Raw genomic sequence first — 15815 nt, 5'->3', positions numbered from 1 at the left:
ATTGAGGGAGATCTCCTAAGTGAATGAGATATGGATAAAGATCCGGGTTTGCTGATTGTTTACTCCTCATGGGTTTGATGTGGGCAGAAGTTGAGATGAAGTGACGGTGTCATTGGGAAGGGAAGGAGGCTTTCAGAGATGTTCTGTGCACTGGTTCGCCTGTGGCCTGGAGAGGTCGGAACATGTCTATTATCATTCCAAGAGGGCGCGATCCCACTGAGAATTCGGAATTTTGCAGACGTGTGTTGGGCAAGGAGCTGCTGATTCTGGATAAAAGGTAAGGAGCAGTGAATAAGTCCGTGTCCATAGCTGGACGTTAGCTAGTCGGAGAGTAAACTGGACTTGACGTCAGACAGTGCTATAGAATGATGTTGCCGTGTTAGCACACTGAAACAGCAATGTGATAGATTGTGAGCAGACTTATAAAGCAATGGTTTACATGTGATTGGCTAGGAGTGCAATGATGTACAGCTGCTAGTCTTCCCGCTAGAACTACGCTGCGCTTACATTTACCGTGATGGTGCCATGTCCAAAAAGCTATGGTACTGTATTACCACGGTACTTTTTTGTTGTTGTCAGCATCACACCTGGATGAAAAGAACTTTTAACCATGCTGATATGCTGAAGTTGGTGCCAATGTTGGTACACAATGGACTACATTGCTGAAGTGACCCCCAGAGTTTCCATGAGCTCTGGTCTGTTCAGAGAGGATATTGGCATTCCCATCCCCCATCAGTACCACTGTAGATTACACTGATTACACTGTGTACTGTTTGTCATCCTCCGCCCCACCACCCCTCTCTCTCATTTACACTGCACTACCCAGTCAAATGATTGATCTCATTTCTTTCCTCATCTCCCTCTACAGATGTGCTGGTGCAGCCTGCCGAAGACAGCTATAGCCTAGTGAGGACTGGAAAAACTGCAGAACATTTCAAAACTGCATTAGTGAGGTCAAATGTTACATCTACTGTACATTTACGTTATAGGCAGATATTATATTATGAACTGCACAATGCAAAATAAAGTGCATTTAATGTGTTTGGCACGATTATATCAGTGGGAAGCTAAGTATGCAGGTTAATGTTAAGACTAAAGATTAAAGCAATAAACTAAAGCAATCTAATGTGAAATGAGTAGTTATATAAACAATGAAAGATGAATCCACCATTAAGAGAAGAGTTCGATGATTGGGGTGGGGGGGCGTAACGGTTATTGTTTATAATTTACACTAACAGAGGCGTACCATGGTATTACCATGTTTTTCGGGCATGGTGTCATGGTAATATAATGTTGTTTTGGATATGTGCAATAGCAAAACCATGGTATTCTTTGAATACCACTAATGCTGTAAATTTTGATATTTAGATAAATTCATTAGATGCTAGCTAATATACAATAAATTAGACTCTGAAAACAGTTAACCTGCGAGTCTTAGATTTTACCCTCAACCACTATCAGAGCAAAATGTACCCTGGTTCACCAAGCAAAAAGCCAAGGTCAACCAGCATGAAATTAGTTCCATATTCATCAGCATCACCTTGGAGAGGAGTTTAGATTTCAAAAGGTGTCAAAACATCTCATTTGTATGCAGAGTCAAATGAGCTATTTGAAACATTTTCTCTAAAAGTGTTGTTGAAGATGCTTGATGGATTTTCAGAGATTATCTTCCTAAAACACCTGCGTTCACCGTGGTCTTCGATCACAGATATTCACACTTGTATGGAATACCCAGGATCCTTAGCTGCAGGACAGAACCATATATGCTCAGAGGCATTTGTCGACTATATTGAATTGCACTGCTGTTTTTGCTGGCACATGCTATGTATTCACATAAAACGTGGCCTGTGGTGTAACATGGACCTGATGTCCTGCTGCATGTTCCACTGCTTCTAGCCATTGTCCAAAACCAATTCTCAGTTGCATGTTGATCACCGTCATAAAGTCCCTTTAAGGCAAGACAGTCCACTTGGTTGCCACAGCTTGGTAATGCCCCAGGGCACCTATTTTTATAGCTAATATTCAGAATTCTAGAATTCAAGTAGAGCTCCTGCCTACTTGAATGGGGAATGACTGAAATCTTCAAAAATGTTTGTTAAGATTAAAGGTGCATTTAATTATATTCTTGTTTACAGTATGTTGTGGTGACACCTGCAGAAGTTACCAATGTCATTGTAAAAATGCGCAATTCGCAGTCAGGCATGATTAATTAATACTGCGAGTGAAAGCATCCAATTACAGGGGATTATCGAGATAAAATCAGCAATATATGACTGGTCATATGATCTAAACATGGCGGCGCTCATGTCTGCCCAGCACCATATGTAGAAAAAGCAGCCTTTTCTCTAAGACTGATGTGACTAGAGTCGTCATCTAACATGCGTGTACATCATTCTAAACATATTTTTTAAAATAGTATTCTACTATTACTACATCTTTCTGTTTAAAAGTTTAGCCATTAGCAAAAAAAAAAAAAAACTGAGTGCACATTTGAATTCCAAAAACATATGTCAAAATAGCAAAAACTGCATTTTCAGACTGGTCCATTTAATGTTTATGCTCGATCTAGAGTAAACAAACTCGAGGATTGCCTTTTAACTGAAAGGAGGGACTTCCGTACAGCCACCATAGTGAGCATCACGATTACATTTTCTACAAGTGGCCCATCTCCTCCTCCCCTACGATTTTGATAAAATGCATATTTGGGCAACATGATCACACAGGAAATTGACATGATGCTTCTGAATATGGGTTCTGGTCCCATGGAAACCAGGAAGTAATCACGTTCAAATAAACAATGGTGAGCATAATTCGGAGGTTGCATTTCGCTATAAAATTACCTTTTAAATGAAGGTTAAGTTTAGTGTTAGGGTTAATTAAATTTGCATTAATTTTGACTTAGAAATTACATCTTTTATCTTTTGGTGCCTCTCTGTGGACATTTCACTTGAAAACTTGAGCTCACACATGCCCATACATTCAACAACACTTCCAGTTTCGGCCACTGGGGGCAGTGATTTGCATTTCGGTAAGCACAGACCAAATTCAGCAGCAGAATTGTCAACCTTCTGTCGCTGAATTCACAGCAAGATCAGTCTGATTTGGGAACTTGGAACTTGTGATCTGATTTTTGAACTATTCACTGTATACACTATAACATTCTCTCCACCTTGTTTTTCTTGCGTGATCCATTCACATCATATATAAGCCATTATGTTTCTGTGGTGGTGGGGGCGTGGTTAATGGAGAGCGAGATCAGGAGATGAGAACGGTAAGGATCATCACCTGGCAATGATTGTCTCTAACAGATGTTTGTCATTGCAGTGAGAGTGGAGACGGGCTTTAAAAGTGAGCCAGACGCCAGTCAGAGGGGGAGAGTTACGAGACCTGAGTTGGAGAAAGACTGTATTGTTTTATGTCTGCTGAAAAGTGTAGTTTCTGAGTGTGACCGCTGAAAAGTGAAAATATTGAGTTTAAAGGAAATAAAAAGATACTGTTTGAGTTGGATTCGACGTCTCCCACTTCCTCCTTTTCTGTGAAAATGTTTTACACTGGTGACGAAACCCGGGATAAAGGGAGGAAGAATGCTGCCATGGATCCCTCACCTCTGAAGGGCGTGGTCAAGACCCTCACCAGCATCCACCAGACACAGCATCAGGCCCTCCTCAAGCTGCGAACCGAACAGGAGCAGCGATTCAATGCACTCCTCCAGGCCCAAGCGGATTACCGGCAGATGTTCTGGAGGAGGGTGCTGCCGCTGTGACCCCAGACCCCATGACTGCCCCGCCCCAGGAACCGCTAGTCAAGATGGGCCCCCTAGACGATCCAGAGGCCTTCTTGGAGCTCTTTGAGTGGACGGTGGGGGCATGCCGATGGCCGAGCACCCAGTGGGTGGTCCAGTTAATTCCACTGCTGTCCGGGGAAGCCCAACTCGCGGTGCAGCAGTTACCAGCGGAGAACCTCCTGGTGTATGCTGACTTGAGAACAGCCATCCTGCAGTGGGTCGGCCGGACACCTGAGCAGCAGCATCAGCGCTTTCGCTCCCTGACCATTGGTGAGCATGGCCGCTTGTTCACCTTTGCCCAACAGCACCGGGATGCCTGCCGGAGGTGGTTGCTGGCTGAGCAATGCGACGTCGGAACTGTCATCGATCTGGTGGTACTGGAGCAGTTCATCGCTTGACTTCCGAGAGGGATGGCGGAGTGGATCAAGTGCCACCACCCAGCATCGCTCCAAATGGCCATACAGTTGGCAAAGGACCATATGGCAACATATTCGTGAGCCCCAAACCCTTTGTGTTGGTTCTGGTGGACTACACAATGCGATATCCGGAAGCCGTGCCTTTGCACAACATCTTAGCACGTAATGTTGCGGAGGCACTCTTCAAAATTATGTCTGGAGTGGGCATCCTGAAAGAAATCCTCACTGATCAAAGCACTACTTTTATGTCATGTACACTATGTGAGCAGTATGAATTATTGGGCATTAAATCGATTTGGACAAGCATGTACCACCTGCAAACGGATGGCTTGGTCGAACGGTTTAATAAAACCTTGAAAAACATGATTCGTAAGTTCGTGCACGAAGATGCTCAGAATTGGGATAAGCGGCTTGAACCCCTGTTATTCGCAGAGTGAGAGGTCCCGCAAGCCTCCACAGGGTTCTCCTCATTTGAATTATTGTATGGGCATAAGCCTTGCGGGGTCTTAGTTGTCGTGAGGGAAAATTAGGAAGAGGGATCTTCAAACAGCAAAAACGAAATTAAAGATCAAAACTCCACACATTGGGGCAACTATCACAGGAGAATTTGCTACAGGCTCAAGAATGTCAGACCTGGCTGTATAACATACACTGGGAGATAAAGTCCTTATATTACTACACACATCAAGCTCTAAATTACTCACAAAGTGGCAAGGGCTCTTTGAGGTCACACAGCGAGTCAGGGAAGTCAATTATGAGTTTAAACACACAGATGGGGCGGAGCATGTCAGATTTACCACCTCAACCTCTTAAAACTGTGGTGGGAGGTGGTCCCTGTGGCTTTGACGATGGTGGTACCGGAGAGGGAGGAGCTCGGGTTGGAGATTAACTTAAAAGCCAATCGTGGCACTCTGGTCACTTGCGGAGACCACCTCTCACGGTCGCAAATCATGGATGTTCTCGCCCCTTCCTGGTCATAAGAACCTCATAAAACACCATATTGAAACAACCCCAGGGGTAGTGGTATGCAATCGTCCACAAAAAAAAAGGGGTTCGAGAAGAATTAGAGGACATACCAGATATGGGGGTAATAGAATAATCCCACAGTGACTGGGCCAGCCTGATGGTGCTGGTTCCGAAGAGCGACGGCTCAGTGCGGTTCTGTGGGGATTATAGAAAGGTCAATGCGGTGTCTAAATTTGACGCATATCCAACGTCTCATATTGATGAACTGCTTGATCGGTTGGGCGCAGCTCGCTTTTATTCGACACTGGATTTAACGAAGGGTTATTGCCAGATCCCCTTAACTCCAATGTCCCGTGAGAAAACAGCCTTCTCTACACCGTTTGGCTTACACCGATTCGTGACCCTTCCGCTCGGTTTGTTTGGGGCCCCGGCTATGTTTCAGCGCCTTATGGACCGAGTACTCAAACCGCACTCTGCGTACACCGCTGCCTATCTGGATGACATCATTATATACAGTAATGATTGGCAGCAGCATATGCAGCATCGGATGGCGGTTCTGAGGTCGCTGCAGTGGGCAGGATTCACGCCAAACCCCAAGAAGTGTGCAATTGGATGGGTGGAGGTAAAGTATCTGGGGTTCAACTTGGGTCACAGTCAGGTGTACCCCCAAATTGATAAGATCACAGCGGTTGCAACCTGCCTGAGACCCAAGACCAAAAAGGAGGTGAGACAGTGCCTGGGGCTGGCTGGCTACTATAGAAGGTTTGTGCCTAATTATTCGGACGTCACCAGTACCACTGACTGATCTCACTAAAAAGGGAGCCCCAGACCCGGTCCAGTGGTTGGAGCCGTGCCAACAGGCTTTTATGCAAGTGAAAGCTGCGCTTTGTGGTGTGTGTTGTTACATGCTCCTGATTTTTTAAGTTCAAGGTGGTCCAGACTGGGGCGCAGATGGCTATTGCGGACTTTCCAGAAATGTGGGGGGGGGGGGGTACTGGGCAGGCCAGATGGCTCCCCGACCTGAGTCGGGCAATGGGGGTATGTAGTGGTGGGGGCGTGGTTAAGCGGCAGTTTGTAAATGGAGAGCAAGATCAGGAGATGAGAACAGTAAGGATCATCACCTGGCAATGATTGTCTCTAACAACTGTTTGTCATTGCAGTGAGAGTGGAGATGGGCTTTAAAAGCAAGCCAGATGCAAGGAAAGAAATAAATTTTAAATTTTATTTTAAAGGAAATAAAAAGATACTGTTTGAGTTGGATTCGCCATCTCCCACTTCCTCCTTTTCTGTGAACGTTTGTTACAGTTTCCCTCTTGGACCATCTATGGATTCCTCTAAACGAGTGTTCTTATGGCTCTCCGATGAAAATGGCTAGTGGGACAGTTTGTCTGGAAGAGAGATGAATTCTTCACTTTTTGCACTTTAATAACATCTGAGATGTAGGGAGAGGATCTATCCACCAAATAACAGCGAAAGAGGGAGAGCTATAAATCTCATCTGATGAATCCACATTTAGCAATGGACCACGCCATGCACTGCTGTTCTGCTCCAAACGCATGGCCTTTTTCACACTGTCACACACACTAACTCTCAGAACACAGTGTACACAATCTCAAAAAGCACAAGATGCCCATGTAGACACAAGATTTAAAGGAATAGCTTTGAAAATGAAATGAAAATTGTATCATTTCCTCAGGCTCACCCTCATGCTGTTTCAAACCTATATGACTTTCTGTCTACTGTGGAATTTGGGCTAACATTCTGCCTAATATCTCCTTTAGTTTTCCAGAGAAGAAAAAAAGCAATATGGGTTGCAAACAACATGAGGATGAGTAAATAAATAATGACAGAATTTTTCTTTTTGGGTGAACTATCTCTTTAAGACTGAACATTTGCACAACGATATTTTAAAAAATTGCATGGATTGACAGCATGCAAACATTGGCACACCACAAACTCGGATGGATTATTCCATATGATAGGCAATCCAATCATACAGATTCTATAGACTACTGGACTGTAAACCACTTCCAAATGTAGAGGCCATATATAGAGTATATGAGGAGTTATGGACATTTCTAGTTTGTATATACTGTAGTACTCTAATATTGTAATTTGCTTTGAGGCAGTATAAGGCAAAACCATTATTTGTTTAACAGGCTGCCCTATGCGCAATTGCCAGTCCCTGATAGTGTTATGTGTAAACCATGCAGACCACCAGCTCAAAACCCCAACCCTAAGCATTAAGCCTCAGCGCATTAGTCATCCCACAATGTTTGTGCTACAAAATGATACCTCACATCATGCAGTTTGTTGAGAATAGGTGTGATATTACTTTTTTAAGCTACCAGACTTACAATTTTCGCCAGGCATACGACAAAACAGGCAAAAAAAATCCCATTGATTTATGTTGAAGGAGGAACCCCAGCCATATCTGGGGACCAGAATATCATAGACACCTGGGAGTGGGCTCTTTTGGCTTGGGCCAGTACAAAACCATCCAGAATACTCTGGCAACCACATTGTAATATGCTATAGATCACCTTAGCAATTGCAATGGCTGTTCTTGTGTCTTGCATGGGCAAGCACCACTCGAAATTATAATGTTTAGTCACTTTTGCATAGCCAGGTCTCATTCCTAACTACTTTACTCAGATGTTCACACTGACAAGTCTGAATCATCAGGAAGTGATACCCTCCCTCTGTCAAGTTCTCGCTCTGTCCTCAATCCACCATTTGATGATCTTCCCACAAGGTGTCTCACCTCCCTGAAGCAGAGCGAAGTTCAAACACCATGCTCCAGTATCCATCTAAACAACCACTGAGTTCAAGTGCAACTCCACATATATTCACATACTGGCTATAGGTGCCAGTTGCACACAATACGATCCGTGAGCAACAGTGCGATGACTGACAATGAGTTAGGTAGCATTGGAGAAATAGGTCATAGAGCTAAAAATACCTATCTGTGTCTCTCTCTCTCTCTTCATGAAGACAAAGAGAATCTCTCTGGAAAAAAAGTGAGTGAAATGAGGAGAACAACCCACAAGTCTCGGAAGAAGATAAATGTCCTTATAGAATTGTGACTGCTTATGTAAACAAACATTAAAAGGGGCCGAGTATAAGGATATGGAGGAATGATCTTAAACAGGGTGACAGTCTTCGGCTTAAAGAGCGACAGTGTGAAGAACTCTATCAAATTCAATTTTCTCAGATCAGTGAGGCAAAGTGGAATAACTATCCAAGAAGTCTCCATTCCGTATCCTGCGAAATGACAGGGAGAGACAGGACACCATCACTTTAGAAGACCGAGGGAGATGGTGGAAGATTGTGGAAAAATGGAGACAGTAAGTGAGCCTGAGTAATTACCAGAGAGATGTAAGGACTGCTAGGACCAAAGGAGGAAGAAGAAATAGAAATAAGGGAAGAGATCAGTGTGGAACCAAATTCAGTCAGGAGCCAATAAATGATGAAGTTGTTGAAGTGGTGGGGACATGTTACTAAATAATGAAAATAAATAAAAAAAATTCTGAAGGTAAATCTTGCAAAATTGGATATTTCAGTAACACTATTGTCAATTTGGCCCCTGAATGCGCTGCACGCTGTGCTGTGCTTATGTGCGCAGCTGTTTTGTCTGTAGTGTGTAGTACTTTCTTAAATACATCTAAACGAGGTCAGTTAGTGTACTGTATTACACATGTGTTTTCAGTGCTTTCAGACCTGTTCTGTGCTCGATATACACAAATTCTATCTACTGTATCTGGTGCCTTGAGTGACAGATGTGCTCTGAGTTCAAGTATGTATAGCTGCAGGCCGGTGACCTCCAAACGGGGGCAGAATCTCCAAAAGGGGGCGGGGTTACTCCAGAAGGGGGACTGGCTACTCCAAAAGGGGGCATCACTTCCACTCACGTTTAAGGTTAGGGAAAGGTTTAGGTAAGTGGCCCGGCTCCCCATATCTATAATGGCGGTTTGGAGCTTCCGCCCCTTTTTGGAGCAATGCCTGCAGCTATATTTTACTCTCTGAGTTCAGTTTGGTGTGCTAATGAACACTATTTAAAGCTGTCCAGATTTACTTTTGTTTCACATTTGAGTATTTTCACATATTTTTGGCCACTACAATTTACTATACAAATCTATAATAACCCCATGACACTGTATTTTTGTGGACCGAAAGGGAGACGAGATCTTGTTACTGCATTAAAAGGTTGTCAACAGAAACTTCCTTCAGTTTTCCACCAAAATAAAAGCTTCTGCCAAAATAAAGGCTTGAGGGGTTAACCACACTGCATAGCAATGCCATGAACAAATTACTATTGAATAAGTTATTATTATTATACCTGACCCTTTCACAAACTGGACAAAAAATGTACACAGTCTTTCACTGTTTCATATACAGTCTATATACCGTTTATATATTCATTTGGTTTGGTTCTTTTTAAGAGAACTCAAGTGTGAATACCCTTAAGGAATCACTTACACTTCTTTTTAAGTTTATCATTTTGCAGTCAAATCGCAATATTTTTTTCAAAATAATCACAATTTGATTTTTTGTCCAAATCGTTCAGCCCTTAATTCTCTCAAAACCTGTCAAGAAAATCAACACTAAAAAATAGAAATTATTCTTTGCATAAAGAAAATGAAGCATACATTTAGGACCCTTAAGATTTTTTGCATTGTTATTCATGACACTGTAACTTTATTTTCATGACACTTCAGTACATTTGCAGTCCCCCCATTTTACTATTCCCATTGTTTTCAATGATGATTCTCATTGTTATAACACAATTGTTCTTTTGTTAATGTTGTTGTTTTGATTTTTTGCTGTTACAGAAAAAAAAAATGCTGTTATACAATGATTTTTTATTAAAATCTGGCAGTACCAAAGGAGAAATTCTATGATGCATAAATACTTACAAATATATCTCTATTTTTTCTTGACATTGCAGTAATAAAAATATCATTATGATCATCTTTTTTAAATTGCAGTAATGAAAACTGGGGAGTAAAATGTGTGCAAAACTGTCATGAAAATAATATCACAATGTAAAATGACTTGTGTATAATAGCAGCAATAATAGCATGTCACCAAAGGATACAAAGAGATAAAGTTAAAAATAAATTAGGTGGGACTTTTAAATTATTAATAATGATTTAAATATCACATAAACCCAATTAAGATACCACATGACAAGTTAGATCACTTGATGTAACATTAAAGAATAAATTGTTGCCTCTTTGATCTTTGCATCTGTAATGGTGACCTATGCAGCCTGGGTGTGAGTGAGTTGATCACCATGGAAACAACACTAATGACAAGTTCATGCACAGCAAGGGGCAACTATAACATTTCTTGTGACCCGTGGAAAAAAAATCTCTTTCGGTATGGATGCAGTTTGCAATGGGGATGGAGGAGTTCCAGTAAAACTGTGGGGGACATAACCACCGTTTTTTTTAAAGTGTTTGTGTGTGTGTGTGTGTGTGGGGGGGGGGGGGGGGGACATGTCCCCTATGTCCCATGCACATGCTATGTCCTTGAATGGCTCAAAGATTCCAAATGAAACGCCATCATTTTGGTGAAGGCATGCCAGTTAGCAAATAATCAGCAATCTAGCCAGGCATAATTTAATCACCATCTCTTAAAAATGTTTGATTTATAAAAGCCAATAATGGAAATTAGATTGGATCCTCAACGGATATCTCCTCATGGCTCCTGAAGTACCACACTTTCACTTGGATCTTTGAAGAGGCTTATTGAAGAGTGTAACATCACAGTAATTCAGACTTTGCAGCCCCTCATTACATTCATGTTTCCCATGCAAATATCTCAAAAGAACAAAGATGCACCTGACCTTGCATATGTCTCAAAACATCATCAAGTCACAGCTCACCGACATTTATTGAGTCAAAGATTAGGCAGAGAACCCTTAGAGCTACTCCAGGAATTTTCATGTCTGAGAATAAGTTTTTACACGAGTCACTGACATTCCATCAGTTTACAAAAATGCACTGTGTTGGTATAATGGAATGATTTTATCGGATGGTAATACCATGGTACTAATGATTACTACTGTCTGTAATTTCTATATTCATGTACTGATACTCCAAGGTACTTTAAAAAATGCCACCTCACTATATGACCAAAAGCCATGGTTTTACCATAGTATCTTTTGGTATTTTTGTTACTGTTACTGTCCATTGCCACAACTGTAGTCTCTTTGACAACTTGTTCACCCAAAAATAAAAATGAAAAATGAATGGTGACTAAAATTTGAAGCTCCAAAATGCACATAAAGGCAGCATAAAAGTAATACAAATGACTCCTGTGTTTTAATCCATGTCTTCTGAAGTGATCCAATCGGTTTTGGGTGAGAACAGACCAAAATATTATTCCTTTTACACTATAAATCAGCAATCTCCTTGGCGATCATGATTTCAAGCTTGGTTACACTTACAAGCGCCATCTAGCGCTCTGTGCATGTGTCAAGCACTAGGAAGTGTAATCGAGCTTGAAATCATGATCATGCCTAAAGACTGCAATGGCAAGATGTACAATGGAGTTATAGTGGAATTATAGCCAAATAATTGTTTGCAATAAGTGTAAATAGCATTGGGCACACAGCCCAGCTATATGCACGCCAGTAGTCTGATGGAACCTGTCAAAACTATTAAAAATATTACATTCGCTTTGAAGAAAAAATGTGGAGCGATAAGTATGTGAATTTGACCATTTCCAGCCTAATATCTGATGTGGCAATATTAGTAAGACAATTGGTTAGTTGCATGGGCGATCTGAGTTCAAGTCCACCTTTTGCCAATTTCACTATCCTGCCCTTATCGGTCCATGTAATCGAGAACAGATAGTACACGCCATCAGAAATTAATTTATTTTAAATAAAAATGAATAGTTTGTGCAGTGTAGAGAAGGGGGGTAGACGGGTACATGCACGTCTTTACCGGTCTGAAACATGTGTTTGGTGGCTTTTTCTTGCACATTTTCTAGTGGCTCAGCATCTCACGGTCCAGAAAGCGAGGGCTGTGGTAACCGTTTCTTGGACCGGAAGAGACCGCTCTCTCTCTAAAGCCATGCTCGGCATTTGAAGACAGCAGTGATGAGGTACAATTATTACATGACACACCAGGTGCGTTTCGTCTCGCTGCCAGCGATTTAGTAAAGTTCCATTACAATACTTATTAGATTAAATACTGTTTTATTATACACCAGGGTGCAAATAGCATATGCCACTATTTACAGTAAGTGCAAATATCATCTACTGTAGGCAGGGTTGGGAGGGTTACTTTTGAAACGTATTCCACCAGATTACAGAATACATGCTGTAAAATGTAATTTGTAACGTATTCCGTTAGATTACTCAAGGTCAGTAATGTATTCTAAATACTTTGGATTACTTCTTCAGCACTGGTAGATTTTTTCACTTGTTTTGACTATAAAAACTCTGCCAGTACAGTAAGACAAAATACATGTTAAAAATACATTCTCTGAAAAACCTAAATATCTTATGCAGTGTTGTTTCTAAAACAAGATCAATCAAATTGATCTTGTTTTAAGGATTTTTAGATATTTTTACAGGAAAACAATACAAAAATTATTATCAAGAATACGATTTTTGCCCTAATATCAAAGGTCTTACTAGTAAAATGTCTAGAAATAACATTTTTGCTTAGTGTAAAGCTGACAATTTACACAAGGTTTATTTCTATTTCTTCTTCTCCAAACTTACTTCAAACATACTTCTCTGTCTGCTCGTATGAATGTAACACATCATAAGAAAGTGTTTCACCGATGTTCAAATACACTATGGATCGCATCATTTATATGTATAAATGTTTTCCATCTGAAAGGACTAAATATTAAATGACTTAATGAAACAAATGACAATAAAATGCAAAGTAATCTCTTCAGAAATCAAAATACTTTTTGAATGTGACTGTATTCTAATTACCAACGATTTAAATTGTAACTGTAGTGGAATACAGTTACTTATATTTTGTATTTTAAATACGTAATCCCGTTACATGTATTCCATTACTCCCCAACCCTGTTTATGGTGGGCTCAACTTGCTATTAATGTAGATGACTCTAATTATACTGAAATTATACTGCATTTATACACCCACATGAAATATTTCAGTTTAATTTCTTAAAAAAGTAAAAATAAAAATACTCTGGTATAGTGAAGATATCAGATGGCAGGACCATGACACTTGGTATCCATTGTATACCGCCATAGTAGGCTACTAAATGGTTACCATTTTCATGTGCATTGTAATATAGCTAAATGCTATAATTATAATTGCTATAATGTCCTATAGCTTGATAAATAAGTTATGGAATAAGTATGGGCACTGAAGTGATACTGAATGCCTGTCTATAACTCTCGAGGATTAGTTACAAGAATGGCTTCCACTGTGCATTTGGAAGGGCCATGCGAAGCACGTACTTGGACAGGTGCATAGGCTATTCATTCCGAGAATTTCATGAAATGTCGCCGCTCTCTTTAGGTAAAACCTACATGGTGTCAACAGCGGCTGCGTTCATGCATTCGTATTGCTGCCTCTGTGTCCACTGTCCAGGTACTGTAGTAGGCTTTCGTGGTAGTTACGGAGGAGATACAACCTCCCAGATTAAAACCGCCACAAGTCGCATATCCCTTTTATCAGATATAAAACCTACAGTCGCATTCATGGGAAATACAAACATGCGTCTGCCATACGGAATGTCTCCCGTTTCCAAAGCAGACGGATGTAAAGCAATTCGTTTGGCACTGAGCCCGCGCGACGTCTGCGTGCCGCACGCCGAAAAATAGTGTCAGTCTTCACAAAGGAATCCAATGGAAACTTCATAGAAACGGCGCATAAGATATATCAACATGTTACATTTCTACAGTCATGACACTGAAAATTCCACGTTTAAACATATGGATTTGGCACAGAAACACACTATAATAACAATTCACGATATATACTTTAGGCAATCAAATTTACGGTCGGCGCGTGAGATGTAAACATTTTAATTTTATTTTCCAGTTCATGCCGTTTGAACGCATGAATTATCTCAGATATTCAATGTTATCCTATTTTAGAAAGCATAATATTTGTATATATAATTTTATGCACACGTGTAAAATAATAATCAAAAATATTCAAGGGTCGCTGTTAATTTCGGTAACTAGTGAATCTTTCTTTTCCAATACCAGCAACTCTAAGTTCCCAGAGATCGATGTTGACCAGGGATGCCGGGTCACGTCAACTCTCTTTCAACATTCCTCCATATCACTGTGCATATGCAGAAAAGATGCATGAGAGTCTGCTGCACTTTACAACATGATGCCACGTTTCTCCAGATGCCAAAATGTCGTCGCGTGCATTATGGTTTATTATATTGCAACATGCATTTCGCAATTTAAACCTCGCCCGCAATTTATACTTTTAAAGATGTTTGCAAATTTGTGCATTGAAACAAGCGCTCGTTGTTGCATGGCATTTATACCGGTAAGCATTCAAATATAAATATTTTTTTACTTACGATTTCAGAGGATTTTGGACCGCTGTGGCCATTTTGATATAGAATGATACAATGTAAGACTGCAGATCCCCGGTATTGTACATGTAATATACCAGCAATTTCAATTTCATTCATTCTCTGGGGCTGCGGCTGAAGCAGCCAGCCAATAGGAGCGAGACTTTCGGATGCTAAGTGCTGGGAAATGTAGTTTTTTATGCCACGCTGCCTTTAAGAGACTGTAGAGCCTGTACTACAACTACCACATTACATTGCTGGTAACTGTATACTAGTCCCGCCTTGAAATTGTATGGATAAGTCAAAACATCTACTGTAAATACAAGGTTGGATTGCTGGACTGTCAGTCTGTCAGTATTTTTGCTCTCATGTAAGTTAGCTTCTTTGACAAGAAAATGGAAATATGAGGGCGAAGGCTGAAGCTTTCTTAGACAAAAAGGCATGCTCTGTCATATATGTATTCTTATAGCTAATACGTACTTAAATTAGAGATAACCATAACAAACGTAGGCATTGCTCAGTATACTGAGCAGCTTTGCACTTCCCACATACACGGCATTCATTATGTGGAATACTTTGCTTTTAAAGTGATGAAATGAAAATTATCATGCCATCCCAGATGTGTAAGACTTTCTTTCTTCTGCAGAGCACAAAATGAAGATTTTTAGAAGAATATTTCAGCTCTGTAGGTCAATATAATGCAAGTTAATGGTGTTAAAACTTTGAAGATCCAAAAAGCACATAAAGGCAGCATAAAAGTAATCCATACAACTCCAGTATTTAAATTAATATCTTCAGAAGCAATTTAATGGGTGTGAGTGAGAAACAGATCAATATCTAAGTCCTTTTTTTTTTTTACTATAAATTCTCCTCCCCATCCAGTAGGTGGCGATATGCACAAATAATGTGAATCGTCAAAAAAAAAAGAAGAAGAAGAAGATGAATATGGAACTGAAAGTGGAGATGTAGGCTGAGTTCGGAATTGCATAAGACATATATTATTTGTACTACTTCTGCCACATCTGTCTATGGCAGAAATAGAAAGAGTAGGATGGTAGTATGCAATTCCGAACTCAGCCACATAGTAAAAAAAGGACTTTAATATTGAT

At 40.6% G+C, this 15815-nt stretch overlaps 1 pseudogene; it reads right to left on the bottom strand.

Moving 5' to 3' along the window:
• Positions 1 to 14856, bottom strand: part of LOC127429593 (zinc finger protein neuro-d4-like) — an 85813-nt pseudogene extending 70957 nt beyond the window's left edge.
• Between the last annotated feature and the right edge of the window lie 959 nt (positions 14857 to 15815).

This window comes from Myxocyprinus asiaticus, chromosome 39 (assembly GCF_019703515.2).
Source record: "Myxocyprinus asiaticus isolate MX2 ecotype Aquarium Trade chromosome 39, UBuf_Myxa_2, whole genome shotgun sequence".
In the NCBI taxonomy this organism is placed as follows: domain Eukaryota; kingdom Metazoa; phylum Chordata; class Actinopteri; order Cypriniformes; family Catostomidae; genus Myxocyprinus; species Myxocyprinus asiaticus.
This window is presented reverse-complemented; position numbering and strand designations above follow the sequence as displayed.